Raw genomic sequence first — 16,015 nt, forward strand, 5'->3', positions numbered from 1 at the left:
TCATCCAAAGAATATAAGCAAATGCCATTTGTATCCCCAGTCATACAAATATTAGGAATGGATGTGAAAAAGAATTTTTTCTAAATTATGCCATTACTACAAAGTAACATCACATTTTCTCCTACTTCTGTCCTTTTCCTTTTTCTTCACCCTACCCTGCCACTAAATAAATCAAATTCACAACATAAGATGTGGTCAATTATAATATGCAATGTTATTTTGTGAGCCATCAAGACAGAAAAGATGCTGCCAATTAAACTTTGACACACACCTTGGTTTCAAAGATCTTGAAATGTGAAAAAAGGGTTCATCATAAAATCCATGAAGCACAGCATACATACAGGCATACACACACATCACACTCGTCAATGAATTTTTCTTGCAAGAGCAGAAAACTGTCATGAAGAACCAATTTTCCAAACAGACTAGATTTGTGCCACCCCTAAAAAAAAGGAGGGGGTGGGGAGTTTAAAGTTTATTTTATGGCATATATTTGCTGCCTGAAGACAACTCAGAACACCATTGACAGATAATGGACCACATTTCATATCTGAGAAGTGTCTCTTATTTTTAAAACTGAAAGCAGAGAAAGTCATTAGATTTGCTTTCACTCTTGCCACAGAATGGCAGGGCAATTTTCATCAGACCTGCTTTTTGTTTTCTTCATTTCCCAGTTTCCTCTTCTCTTTTACATTCATCTTTATTCTTGCTATCACTCTCTCTCTCTCTTTTTTTTTTTTTTACTTGAAATCTAATTTAGGTGTCTCCATATCTCATTAATGTGGCCTGCCTCAAAGGTCCTTAATAATAACTTATTGTACATGTTTATTACACTTGATAGGAAGTAATTTTATTGAAGCCCCTTTTGTCTCCTCATTTCAGGTAATCTTGTGTCTCCACATGGGTAATACTGTCCCTAAGAAAGTAGTATTTTTTGCAATATTCTTGCTCATTATAACCAGGAAAATGATAATGAGAATTCATGAGGCTGCAAAGAGGTACAGTGACTCCATCTCCAAAATAGCCCAGTGCCTAGCTATAATGAAGATGCTTTGTATTTATTTGGCATAATATTCCTGACACCTAATAGTGACCATTTTCTCTCCAACACTAAGAATTTGTTTTAGAACAACTTACTCATTGCATTGGTTATTTGTTAAAGCCTTATCTAGGTCACTCATACAAAAGGGGGTGCCAATCAACTGAAGTTTAATCATCCATCAAGTCAATATTTATTAAGGGCCCAATCTTTTCCCAGATATTCTAGCAGGCACAAAGGATAGGCCAATAGCTGAGACAGTCCCTGGTCTCAAGTTTAGCAGGAAAGTAAAACATATTTGAATTAAACATGGCCCAGTATATTTGTATCTTCTAGCTGCTATAACAAAGTACCACAGACTAGGGACTTCCCTGATGGTTCAGTGGTTAAGAATCCACCTTCCAATGCAGGAGATGCAGAACCAATCCTGGCAGTGGAACAGGCCACATGGTGAATAAGCCTGCATGCTGCAACTAGAGAAAACCACCTGCCGCAACTACTGAGTCCAAGCACTTATAGTCTATGCTCCGCAACAAGAGGAAAGCCCTTGTAAGGCAATGAGAAGCCTGCATGCCCCTCAAAAGACCCAATGCAACCAAAAACAATAACAACAATAGCAAAAAACAGACTGGGTAGCTTATAAAGAATAAACACAGTTCTGGAGGCTAGCAGTCTGAGATCAGGATGCCAGTATGGTCAGATGAGGGCTTTCTTCTAGGTCACAGACTTCTTGTTGCATCTTCACATGGCAGGAGGGCCTAGGAAGCTCTATCCCATTATTTAAGCCTAATCCCATTCATGAATCTCCACCCTCATCATCTAATCACTTCTCAAAGGCCCCAACTTGTATTACCATCACATTGTGCATTAGAATTCAACATGTGAATTTGAGGGGAAAACAAACATTCACATCACAGCATCCAGCAGTCTCCAGTTAAATTAGCACTGTCCTTTCTACATTTCCTCCACTGACCAGCAATTACCACCTTCTTCTCTGGATTCCTGTTCCCTTCAAATAAGACAGCTTGAACCTGTGTCTATTGCATTCCCACCTCTTAATCCCACAAACACCCACAAAATACCTCCTTAATAAAAAAAGAAAAATGGATGCATCAGTTAGAGGCATAGTTTATTCCATTATTTATGTCCTCTGCTTCATTTCTCTGAGGCCTTCAAACAAATACTAGAATGTGTTTCAGTTTCATTAACCATTCATTATGGAAATTTTCACATATATAAATTAGAAAGACTAGACTATGAACTCCAAATACTTACTCTCATCTTCAGTAATTATCAACGGTTCTGCCATTTTTATTTCATCTCTACTTTCCACCTTTTTTCATATTGGTTTTCAAAACCCAGATTGCCTATCATTTCACCCATAAGTACTCCAGCATGGATTTATGAATGTTTGGGTTTTTTCTTTTCTTTTTAACTTCAACACAAAGCCATTATCTTATTCAACAAAACTAACAAGAATTTCTTATTATCTCCATATAACCTCCCTTGTATTTCTCTGATCGTCTCAAAAATGTATTTTTATAGTTAACTTATTGAAATCAGGATCCAAACCAAGTTTACAAATAGCATTTGCTTGATTAGTCTTGTAAGTCTCTTTTAATCCAAAACAGTTTGCTCTCCCATTCTTCTCCATGCTATTTATGTCCAGGGATTGAATGTCTCCTGTGGTGTTACCCAAATTTCCTTTGTATTTTTTATAAATGGGTAGGTAGATACAGAGGTTTTATTACATTTAAGTTCAATATTTTTAGCATCAAGATGCTATAAACAATGCTGTGATGACCTACTGCCTAACATGGGGAGGAAAAAAATGTCTGATGCACTTTTTTGTGATAATGAATGAGTTTAGATCATGTCAACGTGATTCACCCACTAAAAAGTCTCTGCATGAACTTTAACCTACTGTCTGTGTAGCCATTGATAATCATTGCCTAGAGCCACCATTCATTAGAGATTTTTTCCAGGTAATCAATCACTTCGTGTTACAACTACACCACAGAATGAGATCATTTACCCTGGTACTGATTAAGCCAAATCAGGAGAAAAAAAAAATTATAGTTAAAATATGTTTAAAGCACCGAAACACACTTCAGACAGTTATTCAAAAAATAAATAAAAGTGGCCCAATCCAACTAATAGATGCCTCCACCTCTTTTGAGAACAAAATCTTTGTTTTAACTGAAAATTTCCTAGACCACCCACATGATAGCACTTGCCTTTTAATACCTATTGGGAAAATGCAAATGATGAAAAGTGTCTATGAATTCAGTGACCCACTGAACAGACTTCTAGTATATTAATCATAGCAGTAGTCTACACACCCTTGAAATACAGCAAAGTATGTGTCATAAAGATAAAACATAATTTTAAATTGTCCAAGTTGCAATCTTTCCCCCTTCTGTCTTACATCGCAAACCGTGCCCTGTAAAGAGAGGCTCGCTAGACAGACAGTCCCCAGAGAGACTAGTGGAAAGAAAACTTCTTCAGGTTGAGTGTCACAAGAAGCCTGTGGGAATTTACAGAAAGAAAAGAACAAAATTTTCTGGACAATTTGCAGCAACATGGGTGGACCTAGAGGTTACCATACTAAGTGAAATTAAGTCACACAAAGAAAGGCAAATACCATATGATATCATGTATATGTGGAGTCTGCTAAGTCGCTTCAGTCGTGTCCGACTCCATGCGACCCCATAGACGGCAGCCCACCAGGCGCCCCCGTCCCTGGGATTCTCCAGGCAAGAACACTGGAGTGGGTTGCCATTTCCTTCTCCAATGCAGGAAAGTGAAAAGTGAAAGTGAAGTCGCTCAGTCATGTCTGACTCTTAGCGACCCCATGGACTGCAGCCTACCAGGCTCCTCCATCCATGGGATTTTCCAGGCAAGAGTACTGGAGTGGGTTGCTGTTGCCTTCTCCAAAGTATGACAAAAATGAACATACCTACAAAGCAGAAACAGATTCACAGACACAGAGAACAGAACTGTGGTTGTCAAGGGGTAGGAAAGGTCAGGAAGGGGAAGACTGTGAGTTTGGGATTAGCAGATGCAAACTATTATATAGAATGGATAAACACCTATGGTATAGCACAGGAACTATATTCAATATTATGTGATAAACCATAATAGAAAGAAAGAAATAAAGATAAAGAAAATCACTCAGTCGTGTCCGACTCTTTGTGACTCTATAGACTGTAGCTTACCAGATTCCTCCGTCCATGGGATTTTCCAGGCAAGAGTACTAGAGTGGGTTGCCATTTCCTTCTCCAGAGGATCTTCCTGACACAGGGATCGAAACTGGGTCTTCTGCATTGTAGGCAGACACTTTACCATCTGAGCCACCAGGGAAGTCCTAATAGAAAGGAATATGAAATGAATATATGTGTGTATAACTGAATCAGTTTGCAGTACAGCAGAAATTAACATAACATTGAAAATCAACTATGTTTCAATAAAATTTTTCAACATTAAAAAAAAAAAAAACAATTTTAAGATTTTCTGGCCAGATTTTCTCCCCTCTCCACCCTTGGATATTTCCAAAAGAGACTGCAAAAGCTTCATATACCTATTTTAATGATTCTGGATGCTGAGATTTTACATAACTTACACATGTATGTGTAAGATATGGTGTTGATTCAGATGACAGTGTTTTCTTACAGATCTGAAACTCGAGCCAGCTCTCTTTTCTGCCCCCCACTGGGGCCCAGCAACTGCCCTCTCTGTGTCTCTGGTTCCAAACATTTCAACCATAGGCTCTACCATCACCATTCTACTATAATATTAACAGTACTCTCCATAAATCTAGAAGGCAAACAAGTATATTCCCTCCTCATCCCCTAAGGGTACCTTTTAAGCTAGAAGCTGGTTCCCCAAGACCAACTTGATAGCCCACAGTAGCATTCGTTCTAGTGGTCATCAAAGTAAAGAGCCCCAGTGGCCTACTCTCCTGCTGAGGCCAAAACACACAGGGTGCAATTGCCTAGTTAGATGGATTGCTCACAGATAAGACACAAGCCTAATCTAGCCATTGATCTAAACTCTGATGTTTGCAGCACACACTCTTAGGGGCCCCCCAAATCACCCTCCTTCCTCTATATAATAGGCTGTTTGATATTTCTGTTGATATTCTTTACTCAAAAGTATTTTATTCCAGAATTCATAAAGTGAAACTTGAAATTGTGAAGGAATGAAGTGATTTGTTGCAAGCAGAAATGGCTTTACAGAGAAGATCAGACGAGGAGCAGTTTCAATCTATCAATCAGAAAGAAAGTGCAAAATATCTTAGATGATAGTTCGGAAAAAGGGGTGGGGAGGCAAAGTGGACCTGAGTAGAATGGTGAGGACACAAGTTAAACAAGGACTCCTGCTCCAATCCGTGCTCCAATTTTATTATAGAGCACTTTTTCCAATATTAAAAAACAAGGGGGAACAACTCGCCATGAACCAAAAGGCTAAGTCTACCTCTTCCTCTAACCTAGCCCAAGATTCCTCTTAACATGTTAGAACTGCTCAACCAGAACATACCCCTAAAATGCAAATCAGGCAGAAAAATATCTATATCTATATTATATCATATTGACACTGATTCCTGCTTGAGAAATGAATGCTGACAGGAACAGCAATGTAACATCTTCTCAGAGAACCACTGTGTCTTCCTACTTGACTCCTCCAAATGAAACTGGATGGTAATAAAGTCAGGCTTAGCATTTGTTCATTCATTTATTCAAAAATATTTATTGGTCAGCCCTGTGCTAGAAGGTAGAGACATAAATAGGACAGATTGCTGCTCCACAATTTCCTGATCTAACTAGTGAGATTGAAAACAATGCCACTAACCTTAGAGCCTCACAGTAGGATGATGCTATAGTAGAAGTGAATCTCTCATGATAAGGATGCAAGGTTCTAATTTGTCAGTGGGTAGTGGGTGGAAAAGAGCCTTGCATAACTCAATGAAGCAATGAGCCATGCTGTGCAGGGCTACTCAAGATATACAGGTCATTGTGAAGAGTTCTAACAAAACATGGTCCACTGAAGGAGGAAATGGAACCCATTCTAGTATTCTTGCCACAAGAACCCTATGTACAGTATGAAAAGGCAAAAAGATATGATACCAGAAGATGAGTTCCCAGGTCAAAAGGTAGGCAATATGCTACTGTTCAGTTCAGTTCAGTCGCTCAGTGGTGTCCGACTCTTTGAGACCCCATGAATCGTAGCACGCCAGGCCTCCCTGTCCATCACCAACTCCCAGAGTTCACTCAGACTCATGTCCATTGAGTCAGTGATGCCATCCAGCCATCTCATCCTCTGTCGTCCCCTTCTCCTCCTGCCCCCAATCCCTCCCAGCATCAGAGTCTTTTCCAATGAGTCAACTCTTCACATGAGGTGGCCAAAGTACTGGAGTTTCAGCTTCAGCATCAGTCCTTCCAATGAACATCCAGGACTGAGCTCCTTTAGAATGGATTGGTTGGATTTCCTTGCAGTCCAAGGCACTCTCAAGAGCTCAAGAGTTTTCTCCAACACCATAGTTCAAAAGCATCAATTCTTCGGCGCTCAGCTTTCTTTCTTCAGTCCAACTCTCACATCCATACATGACCACAGGAAAAACCATAGCCTTGACTAGACGGACCTTTGTTGGCAGAGTAATGGCTCTGCTTTTCAATATGCTATCTAGGTTGGTCATAAGTTTCCTTCCAAGGAGTAAGCATCTCTTAATTTCATGGCTGCAATCACCATCTGCTGTGATTTTGAGGCCAAAAAATAAAGTCAGCCACTGTTTCCACTGTTTCCCCATCTATTTCCCATGAAGTGATGGGACCAGATGCCATGATCTTCGTTTTCTGAATGTTGAGCTTTAAGCCAACTTTTCACTCTCCTCTTTCACTCTCATCAAGAGGCTTTTTAGTTCCTCTTCACTTTCTGCCATAAAGGTGGTGTCATCTGCATATCTGAGGTTATTGATATTTCTCCCGGCAAACTTGATTCCAGCTTGTGCTTCATCCAGCCTAGCGTTTCTCATGATGTACTCTGCATAGAAGTTAAATAAGCAGGGTGACAATATATAGCCTTGACGTACTCCTTTTCCTATTTGGAACCAGTCTGTTGTTCCACGTCCAGTTCTAACTGTTGCTTCCTGACCTGCATACAGGTTTCTCAAAAGGCAGGTCAGGTGGTCTGGTATTCCCATCTCTTTCAGAATTTTCCACAGTTTATTGTGATCCACACAGTCAAAGGCTTTGGCATAGTCAATAAAGCAGAAATAGATGTTTATCTGGAACTCTCTTGCTTTTTCCATGATCCAGCAGATGTTGGCAATTTGATCTCTGGTTCCTCTGCCTTTTCGAAAACCAGCTTGAACATCTGGAAGTTCACAGTTCATGTTTTGCTGAAGCCTGGCTTGGAGATTTTTTAGCATTACTTTACTAGCATGTGAGATGAGTGCAATTGTGCAGTAGTTTGAGCATTCTTTGGCATTGCCTTTCTTTGGGATTGGAATGAAAACTGACCTATTCCAGTCCTGTGGCCACTGCTGAGTTTTCCAAATTTGCTGCATATTGGGTGCAGCACTTTCACAGCATCATCTTTCAGGATTTGAAATAGCTCAACTGGAATTCCATCATCTCCACTAGCTTTGTTCGTAGTGATGCTTTCTAAGGCCCACTTGACTTCACATTCCAGGATGTCTGGCTCTAGGTGAGTGATCACACCATCGTGATTATCTGGGTTGTGAAGATCTTTTTTATACAGTTCTTCTGTGTATTCTTGCCATCTCTTCTTAATATCTTCTGCTTCTGTTAGGTCCATACCATTTCTGTCCTTTATCGAGCTCATCTTTGCATGAAATGTTCCTTTGGTATCTCTGATTTTCTTTAAGAGATCCCTAGTCTTTCCCATTCTGTTGTTTTCCTCTATTTCTTTGCATTGATCGCTGAAGAAGGCTTTCTTATCTCTTCTTGCTGTTCTTTGGAACTCTGCATTCAGATGTTTATATCTTTCCTTTTCTCCTTTGCTTTTCACTTCTCTTCTTTTCACAGCTATTTGTAAGGCCTCCCCAGATAGCCATTTTGCTTTTTTGCATTTTTTTCCCATGGGGATGGTCTTGATCCCTGTCTCCTGTACAATGTCATGAACCTCATTTCATAGTTCATCAGGCACTCTATCTATCAGGTCTAGGCCCTTAAATCTATTTCTCACTTCCACTGTAATATCATAAGGGATTTGATTTAGGTCATACCTGAATGATCTAGCAGTTTTCCCTACTTTCTTCAATTTAAGTCTGACTCTGGCAATGAGGAGTTCATGGTCTGAGCCACAGTCAGCTCCTGGTCTTGTTTTTGCTGACTGTATAGAGCTTCTCCATCTTTAGCTGCAAAGAATATAATCAATCTGATTTCGGTGTTGACCATCTGGTGATGTCCATGTATAGAGTCTTCTCTTGTGTTGTTGGAAGAGGGTGCTTGTTATGACCAGTGCATTTTCTTGGCAAAACTCTATTAGTCTTTGCCCTGCTTCATTCCGTATTCCAAGGCCAAATTTGCCCATTACTCCAGGTGTTTCTTGACTTCCTACTTTTGCATTCCAGTCACCTATCATGAAAAGGACATCTTTTTGGGGTGTTAGTTCTAAAAGGTCTTGTAGGTCTTCATAGAACCATTCAACTTCAGCTTCTTCAGCATTACTGGTTGGGGCATAGACTTGGATTATTGTGATATTGAATGGTTTGCCTTGGAGACAAACAGAGATCATTCTGTTGTTTTTGAGATTGCATCCCAGTACTGAATTTTGGACTCTTTTGTTGACCATGATGGCTACTCCATTTCTTCTGAGGGATTCCTGCCCGCAGTAGTAGATATAATGGTTATCTGAGTTAAATTCACCCATTCCCGTCCATTTCAGTTCGCTGATTCCTAGAATGTCGACATTCACTCTTGCCATCTCTTGTTTGACCACTTCCAATTTGCCTTGATTCATGGACCTGACATTCCAGGTTCCTATACAATATTGCTCTTTACAGCATCGGACCTTGCTTCTATCACCAGTCACATCCACAGCTGGGTATTGTTTTTGCTTTGGCTCCATCCCTTCATTCTTTCTGGAGTTATTTCTCCACTGATCTCCAGTAGCATATTGGGCACCTACTGACCTGAGGAGTTTCTCTTTCAGTATCCTATCATTTTGCCTTTTCATACTGTTAATGGTGTTCTCAAGGCAAGAATACTGAAGTGGTTTGCCATTCCCTTCTCCAGTGGACCACATTCTGTCAGATCTCTCCACCATGACCCGCCCATCTTGGGTTGCCCCAAGGACATGGCTTAGTTTCATTGAGTTAGACAAGGCTGTGGTCCTAGTGTGATTAGATTGACTACTTTTCTGTGAGTATGGTTTCAGTGTGTTTGCCCTCTGATGCCCTCTTGCAACACCTACCTTCTTACTTGGGTTTCTCTTACCTTGGGCCTGGGGTATCTCTTCACAGTTGCTCCAGCAAAGCGCAGCCATTGCTCCTTACCTTGGACGAGGGGTATCTCCTCACCACCGCCCTTCCTGACCTTAAACATGGGATAGCTCCTCTAGGTCCTCCTGCATAGGAACCTGGAATGTTAGGTCCATGAATCAAGGCAAATTGGAATTGATCAAACAGGAGATGGCAAGACTGAACGTCAACATTCTAGGAATCAGTGAACTAAAATGGACTGGAATGGGTGAATTTAATTCAGATGACCATTATATCTACTACTGCGGGCAGGAATCCCTCAGAAGAAATGGAGTAGCCATCATGGTCAACAAAGGAGTCCGAAATGCAGTACTTGGATGCAATCTCAAAAACATGAACAGAATGATCTCTGTTCATTTCCAAGGCAAACCATTCAGTATCACAGTAATATGCTACTGAGTAGAGGGCAATTACTAATAGTTCCAGAAAGAATGAAGTGGCTGAGCCAAAGTGGAAACAATGTTCAGTTGTGGATGTGTCTAGTGGTGAAACTAAAGTCCAATGCTGTAAAGAACAATACTGCATAAAAATCTGGAATTTTAGGTCCATGAATCAAGGTAAATTGGATGTGGTCAAGTAGGAGATGGTGAGATTGAATATTGACATCTTAAGAATCAGTGAACTAAAATGGAAAAGAATGGGTGATTTTAATTCAGATGACCATTATATCTACTACTGTGGGCAAGAATCCCTTGGAAGAAATGGAATAGCCCTCAGAGTCAACAAAGGAATCCAAAATGCAGTACTGGGATGCAACATCAAAAACAACAGAATGATCTTGGTTCATTTCCAAGGCAAACCATTCAACATTACAGTAATACAAGTCTATGCCCCACCCATTGATGCTGAAGAAGCTGAAGTTCACCAGTTCTATGAAGACCTACAATACCTTCTAGAACTAACCCCTGAAAAAAATGTCCTTTTCATCATAAGGGACTGAAATGCAAAAGGAGCAAATCAAGAGATACCTGGAGTAGCAGGCAAGTTTGGCCTTGGATAACAAAATGAAGCAGGGCAAAGGCTAACAGAATTTTGTTGAGAAAACATGCTGGTCATAGCAAAAACTCTTTTCCAACAACTCAAGAGATGACTCTATCCATGGACATCATCAGATGGCCAATACCAAAATCAAACCTTTGCAGCTGAAGATGGAGAAGCTCTATACACTCAGCAAAAACAAGACCTGGAGCTGACTTGGCTTAGGTCATGAGCTCCTTATTGAAAAATTTAGGCTTAAATAGAAGAAAGCAGGGAAAACCACTAGGTCATCCAGGTACGACCTAAATCAAATCCCTTACGATTATACAATGGAGGTGACAAATAGATTCAAGAGATTAGATACAACAGACAGAGTACCTGAAGAACTATGGACAGAGGTTCATAACATTGTACAGGAGGCAATAACCAAAACCATCCCAAAGAAAAAGAAATGCAGGAAGGCAAAGTGGTTTTCAGTTTTCCATGGTGGCTCAGTGGTAAAGAATTCGCCTGCCAGTGCAGGAGATGCCAGTTTGATACCTGGATCGGGAAGATCTCAGGGAGAGGAAATGACAACCCACTCTAGTATTCTTGCCTGGGAAATCCCATGGACAGAGGAGCCTGGGGGGCTACAGTCCATGGGGTCACAAAGAGTCAGACATCACTTAGGGACTAAACAACAAGAAAGTGGTTGCCTGAGTAGGCTTTACAAATAGCTGAGAAAAGAAGAGAAGTGAAAGGCAAGGGAGAAAGGGAAAGACATTCCCAACTGAATACAGAGTCCCAGAGAATAGCAAGGAGAGATAAGGCCTTCTTAAATGAACAATGCAAAGAAATGGAGGAAAACAACAGAATGGGAAAGACTAGAGATTTCTTCAAGAAAACTGGAGTTATCATAGGAGGAAACATTTTATGCAAGGATGAGCATGATAAACGACAGTTTAACAGTAAGGATATAACAGATGCAGAAGAGATTTAAAAGGTGGCATGAATACACAGAAGAATGATACAAAAAAACTCTTAATGACACACATAACCATGATGATGTGACCACTCACCTCGAGTTGGACATCCTGGAGTGTGAAGTCAAATGGGCATTAGGAAGCATTGCTATAAACAAAGGTATTGGAGGTGATGGAATTGCAGCTGAGCTATTTCAAATCCTAAAATATGATGCTGTAAAAGGGCTGCACTCAATATGCCAGAAAATTTGGAAAACTCAGCAGTGGCACACAAGACTGGTTGGTTTTCATTCCAATCCCAATCCAGGACAATGCCAAAAAATGTTCAAATTAGTAAAGTTTGTGTTTATTTCACATGCTAGCAAGATTATGCTCCAAATCCTTCAAGCTAGGCTTCAGCATTATGTGAATCGAGAACTTACTGATATACAAGTTGCATTTAGAAAAAGCAGAGGAACCAGAAATCAAATTGCCAACAGTCATTGGATCACTGAGAAAGCAAGGCAATTTCAGACAAACATCTACTTCTGCTTCATTGACTATGCTAAAGCCTTTGACTTTGTGAATCGCAACAAACTGTGGGAAATTCTTAAAGAGATGGGAGTACCAGACCACCTTACTTGTCTCCTGAGAAACCTGTATGTGGGTCAAGAAGCAACAGTTAGAACTGGAACTGTGACAATGGACTCGTTCAAAATTTGGAAAGGAATACAACAAGGCTGCATATTGTCACCCTTCTTATTTAACTTCCATGTAGAGTACATCATGCAAAATGCTGGGCTGGATGAATAACAATCTGGAATCAAGATTTCCAGGAGAAATATCAACAACCTCAGATACACAGATTATACCACTCTAACAGCAGAGAGTGAAGAGGAACTAAACAACCTCTTGATGAGGGTGATAGAGGAGAATGAAAAATGTGACTTTTAAACTCAACATTTAAAAAACTAAGATCATGGCATCTGGTCTCATCACTTCATGCAAATAGAAGGACAAAAAGTAGAAGCAGTGACAGATTTTATTTTCTTGGGCTCCAAAACTCACTGCAGACAGTCACAGTGACTGCAGCTGTGAAATTTAAACATGCTTTCTCCTTTGAAGGAAAGTTATTACAACACTAGACGGTGTATGAAAAAGGAGAGGCATCACTTTGCTGACAAAAGTCTGTATAGTGAAAGCCATGCTTTTCCAGTCAGTTCAGTTCAGTCACTCAGTCATGTCTGACTCTTTGCGACCCCATGAATCGCAGCACGCCAGGCCTCCCTGTCCATCAACAACTCCCGGAGTTCACTCAGACTCACGTCCATCGAGTCAGTGATGCCATCCAGCCATCTCATCCTCTGTCGTCCCCTTCTCCTTCTGCCCCCAATCCCTCCCAGCATCAGAGTCTTTTCCAATGAGTCAACTCTTCACACAAGGTGGCCAAAGTACTGGAGTTTCAGCTTTAGCATCATTCCTTCCAAAGAAATCCCAGGGCTGATCTCCTTTAGAATGGACTGGTTGGATCTCCTTGCAGTCCAAGGGACTCTCAAGAGTCTTCTCCAGCACCACAATTCAAAAGCATCAATTCTTCAGCATGAAGATGTGAGAGTTAGACCATAAAGAAGGCTGAGAGCCAGAGAATTGATGCTTTCAAACTGTGGTGCTGCAGAAGACTCGAGAGTCTCCTGGTTTAGGATGAAACCTAAAGTCAATCCTGAAGGAAATCAACCCTGAATATTCACTGGAAGGACTGATGCTGATGCTGAAGCTGAAGCTGAAATCCTTTGGCCATCTGATGTGAAGAGCCAATATACTGGGGGAAAACCCTGATGCTAGGAAGGACGGAAGTCAAAAGGAAGAGAGCGTGGCAAAGGACGAGATGGTTAGATAGCATCGCTGATTCAGTGGATATGAATTTGAGCAAACTCTGGAGATAGTGGAGGACAGAGGAGCCTGGCATGCTGCAGTCCATGAAGCTGCAAAGAGTTGGACACAACTTAACAACTGAACAACAACAGGTGAGGGAAAGCTATGCTGGAGCATGCCTTTGGCATCTTGACTTTGCTTCTGATTTACTGCATTTACAGGTGTGACCCTAGAATAAGAAGAGGCTGGATTCTACTCATTCCCTCTCCACTTCACACCAAGGAACTCCATAACTCAGCTTTTAGGTTTTCTCTGGTCAAAGCTCTTGCCCAAAGTGACAGTCACCTAAGGAGGAAGATTCCTATAAAAAGAAGAGAATAACTTAAATGAAACTAAGACTTCCTCCCCAAGGGAACTGTAAAAGAAGAAAGAAGAAAAATAACTCTTAACAAAGATCTCTTTCAGATACGAGGGACAGCATAAATGAGATGAGAAAGTTGAAGTCCAGGCCCCTGGACTTATTAATTAGTTTTTACTAATAAAATTTATTTATTTATTTATTAATAAGTTTTTATTAATTAAAAAACTTATTGCAGTAATTGTAGATTCACGTGCATTGTAAGGAATACTATAGAGAGATCCCTGGAAACATTTCAAAGCTTCTCCCAAAGGTAACATTTTGCAAAATTACACTCTACTATCACAACCAGGATATTGACAGTCAAGTAATCCACCAGTCTTAGTACAATTTCCCAGTTTTACTTGTACTCATTTTTGTGTGTGTACAATTTCTTTCTTTTAATATAAATTTATTTATTTTAATTGGAGGCTAATTACTTTACAATATTGTATTGGTTTTGCCATACATCAGCATGAATCCTCCACGGGTGTACACGTGTTGTGTGTGTCCAATTTCATCCTATGTAGATTCACATGTCCATCATGACAGTAAAGAAAATGTACAACTCCAACACCAAAGGATCTCTCATCCTTTATGACCATATCCATCTCCCCTAATACCTAACAACCACTAAATCTGTCTTCCATTTCAACTATCATCATGTTCTGATTGTTATATAAATGGACTCCACAATAGTAGCTTCTTGGGATTGCCTATGTTTTTTTGCTCAAGAATAATGCCCTGGCTGTTTGTCCAAGTTGTGTATCAATGATTTGTTCTCGATATTGCTGAGTAGTATTCTGCTATGGAGGGCATGGCAACCGACTCCAGTATTCTTGCCTGGAGAATCTCATGGAGAGAGGAGCCTGGTGGGTTATAGTCCATGGGGTTGCAAAGAGTTGGACGTAATGGAGTGACTGAAAAACAACAAACCAGTACTAGGCCTGGCTTGGAGGAGCCTTAGGAGCGCTAGCAAGAAGGAATGCCAGGTGCCCCTGCTGCTCAGTGTGGCTTCTCCAACCAGGAAGTGCCTGGGAGTCACTGCAATGCAGATTCCTGGGTGCCACCCCAGAAATTCTGATTGGGTCATCTCCAGGTGAGCTCAGCAAACTGCATTTAGAACAAGCAAACTAGATGTGGTTCCCCTGACCCCTTCTTCTTGGTATTCACAATTTTGTGTAATCTTAGGGTGGGCAGGACCGGTGACTTAATTCTCAGCCAGTAGAATACGACAGAGATGAATACGTTATGTGAAGACTGGATTGAAGACTTGCTCTAGAGACGTTCATTGCTGGCTTGATGATGGAAGTGGACATGTAGGCAAAGCCCTAGTGTCAAAGAACTGCCAGTGGCTTCCAGGAGCTGAGGCAGCCTCTGGTCTCCATCAGCAAGAAGTTGTGACCCTTAGCCTGACAACCACACTTACCTGAGTGAACTTAGATGTGGATTCTTTCACAGCCTGGCAGTCAACATCTTGATTGCAGCCTCATGAGAAACCAAGCTGAGTGATGCAGCCACTATGGAAAACAGTACAGAGGCTCCTCAAAAACCTAAAAATAGAATTGCCATATGATCCAGTAATCCCATTCCTAGGCACATATCCAGACAAAACTATTCAAGAAGGTAGATGCACTCCTATGTTCACAGCATCACTACTCATGATAGCCAAGACATGGAAACAATCTTAATGTCCATCAACAAACAAATATAAAAAAGATGTGGTACAAAAATACCAATGGAGTGTTGCTGCTGCTGCTGCTGCTGCTGCTAAGTCACTTCAGTCATGTCCAACTCTGTGCGACCCCATAGACGGCAGCCCACCAGGCTCTGCCGTCCCTGAAATTCTCCAAGCAAGAACACTGGAGTGGGTTGTCATTTCCTTCTCCAATGCATGAAAGTGAAAAGTGAAAGTGAAGTCGCTCAGTCGTGTCTGACTCTTCGTGACCCCATGGACTGCAGCCTACCAGTCTCCTCCATCCATGGGATTTTCCAGGCAAGAGTACTGGAGTGGGGTGCCATCACCTTCTCCTAATGGAGTGTTACTCAGCCATTAAAAAAAGAATGAAATAATCCCATTTGAAACAACATGAATGCTACTAGAAATTATTATACTAAGTAAAGTAAGTCTGAAACCAAGAAGAGGATCCAGCTGAGCCCTGCCCGGACTCCTGACTCACAGAAACTGTAAGATGACAAATGCAGGTTTTCTGAAGCTGCTAAATTTGTGGTACTTTGTTATACAATGATAGAAAATGAATACAACCACTGTTAGTGGCCCCCAA

The 16,015-nt window shown here is 40.9% G+C and overlaps 1 long non-coding RNA gene across 1 annotated transcript in view; it reads right to left on the minus strand.

The window, feature by feature from the left end:
• The window catches only part of LOC104971235 (uncharacterized), a 61,581-nt gene extending 52,419 nt beyond the window's left edge, over nt 1–9,162 (minus strand). Inside the window, exon 1 of the long non-coding RNA XR_804895.4 lies at nt 4,258–9,162. This is a non-coding gene — a long non-coding RNA (uncharacterized lncRNA). The remainder of the gene's footprint in view (nt 1–4,257) is intronic.
• Between the last annotated feature and the right edge of the window lie 6,853 nt (nt 9,163–16,015).

This window comes from Bos taurus, chromosome 2 (assembly GCF_002263795.3).
Source record: "Bos taurus isolate L1 Dominette 01449 registration number 42190680 breed Hereford chromosome 2, ARS-UCD2.0, whole genome shotgun sequence".
Taxonomy (NCBI): Eukaryota; Metazoa; Chordata; class Mammalia; order Artiodactyla; family Bovidae; genus Bos; species Bos taurus.